This window comes from Penaeus vannamei, chromosome 30 (genome assembly GCF_042767895.1).
Source record: "Penaeus vannamei isolate JL-2024 chromosome 30, ASM4276789v1, whole genome shotgun sequence".
NCBI classification, from domain to species: domain Eukaryota; kingdom Metazoa; phylum Arthropoda; class Malacostraca; order Decapoda; family Penaeidae; genus Penaeus; species Penaeus vannamei.
In genome coordinates this window covers 19,293,893-19,296,392 of record NC_091578.1, presented here as the reverse complement: position 1 = coordinate 19,296,392, position 2,500 = coordinate 19,293,893, and positions in this window count along the sequence as shown.

The following is a 2,500-nucleotide window of genomic DNA, read 5'->3' as shown; positions in this document are numbered from 1 at the left end:
CCCTAATCATTTCCACCGTTGATTATGGCTGTCACATATATTCTTTTACCTTAGTCTCCCTTCTCACACACCTTGACACAATCCACCATCGCGGCCATCATTTAGCCCTACACGCCTCTCGATTCTCTTCAGTTGAGAGCCTACGCAGCTTCAGAGGGGAGCCCGCGGTTCAATGAGAGAGCCGTGAGGTGTCCGTGTGTGCCCAGCAGGTCTTGTCAGTGAGTCGTGAGAAGCCCCTGTTGATGAGTGAGTGGGGACAAAGCTGGACCTGGTGTGATCCAACCTGGCAAGTATGCGTCTCTGCAGGTTGTCATACTGCTACAAGTTCATGCCCAGTATCATGCTCCAACCCACCTCTATGCTCCTCATGCAACATTCTTTTCTCCCACATATCCTACTGAAGCCCCTACCCTCGCTTTTCCTTACTTGTCCTCTCTTCCCCGATCCCAACCTGTCGGACATTCTCACAGAATCCCCCCACCTTTTTCAGCTGACAACCTGTTTCTCCTTAACATTTGCCCCTTCTACCAATCCCTATCCTACCCCCTCTTTCTGCCCCTTTCTCTACCATACTATCTTATAATGCCACATGACTGTTGAAATCTAAGACATTGTGTTCTAATAAAGAATTATTTTAAACCCCTTTCACCACAATACTTTACCTCAGTACTATATGACCATTGATTAACACATTTATTTGTTTAAAGCATTAACCAAAATTTACAAAAGAATATAATTACTTCAGCTATAACTTTAAAACTGCAATGAGAAAAAGGAAGAAAAAACATATACCATATAACACATCTACAACAAATACACCACAAAATCAACAGTAACTTTCTACATACATGTTTTTCTAATGATACAGACCCATTCTCCAGCTGCATTACCTGTAATAAAGGAGAACTTGTAAAATCAACATTTCCTTTATGAAAATAATAAATATGCAGTAGTGCTTGCAAATGCGAGGGACTATGCCAACATTATACTGAAACCTGAAGAGCATTTGAATGTTCAGGTATCTTCCTTTCCTCACATAGGTTTGATTCATGTCTGTAGTGGGAAATGTGTTCTTTATTCAAGCGCTTGTATTTTGGCCCATTCCACCAAACCCTCTCTTAGACAAGAGTGACGAAATGTAAAGGCTTTATTGGATAGTGCAATTACGAAATTATATTTCAGTACACTTGCCGGGTCCCACTTTTGTACATCTGGCAACTAATCGAAGTAAACATAGCGTAAATCGTATTTTTTGTGAATGAGGCTAAAATCCTAGGTAGTTTGTAACAAAGAGTGTGATTGGTCGAATGTAAATAACCAGTGAGTGTATTAATGAACACTTTTTAAGCCAAGTAAGCTATTTGATCTTTCGTTTTATTCAAGTAAGTGATAATAAAACATGTAAAAGTAGTTATCGTTGGATTTGAATTGGGATATTCTTTAAATGCTATATCCTAGAATCGTTTGTCTAATGAAATGGCAGCGTCTATAGCGGTGAGGCAGCATTTCCCCTTCTTTCAAGACATGTATCAATAGTATTTTGTGAAACACGAAAAACGATAAATGCTTTAAACATCTCTGTATGCCAGTTAAATTAAACAAAATATAGTGTAGAAGACCTTTGTAAATACTTCCCATAGCTGCACCATTTAATAGCGGGTAATCGATCCATTAAAGTGATATTTTTTTCTCTTTGCCAGAACCAAAATGTATGCAGTAAACAAAAAACATGCTACATTACATTGTTTTATTTTCCTTTTTACTAATACACGTGTGTGTGTGTGTGTGTGTGTGTGTGTGTGTGTGTGTGTGTGTGTGTGTATGTGTGTGTGTGTGTGTGTGTGTGTGTGTGTGTGTGCGTGTGTGTGTATATATATATATATATATATATATATATATATATATATATATATATATGAATATATATATTTTATATATATATATTTATATATATATGTATATATATACATACATACACACACATACATATATGTGTGTGTGTGTGTGTGTGTGTGTAAATACATGTATTTAAAAATAGACATCCTTGTTCTTTATATATAATCTTGATATGAATGTGAACTAATAACGTGGCAAATATTTTTTCTTGTCAGATCACGGATTCAATAAACAGAAAATATGCTATTCTTAATTTTTTTTTTTTTATAATATTAGTTAAACTCAGAAGTGTGATAAGGCTAATGTGAATGCATGGACGCCTCATCGATGTGTGTTGCTTTGTGTGTGAAAGAATTGCAGTTTAACACGTTATTTGGAATTTTTAGTTTTATATTTCATAATTTTGAACCCTTCACGCGTAAAATGCCACAGAATGTAGGTGATAACTAACATTATATATATATATATATATATATATATATATATATATATATATATATATATATATATATATATATATATATATATATTTATTATTTTTTTCTTTCTTTCTTTTCTTTTCTATGAGGATGGGGGCTTAAGTGACTCGACTAATAGGGGATGC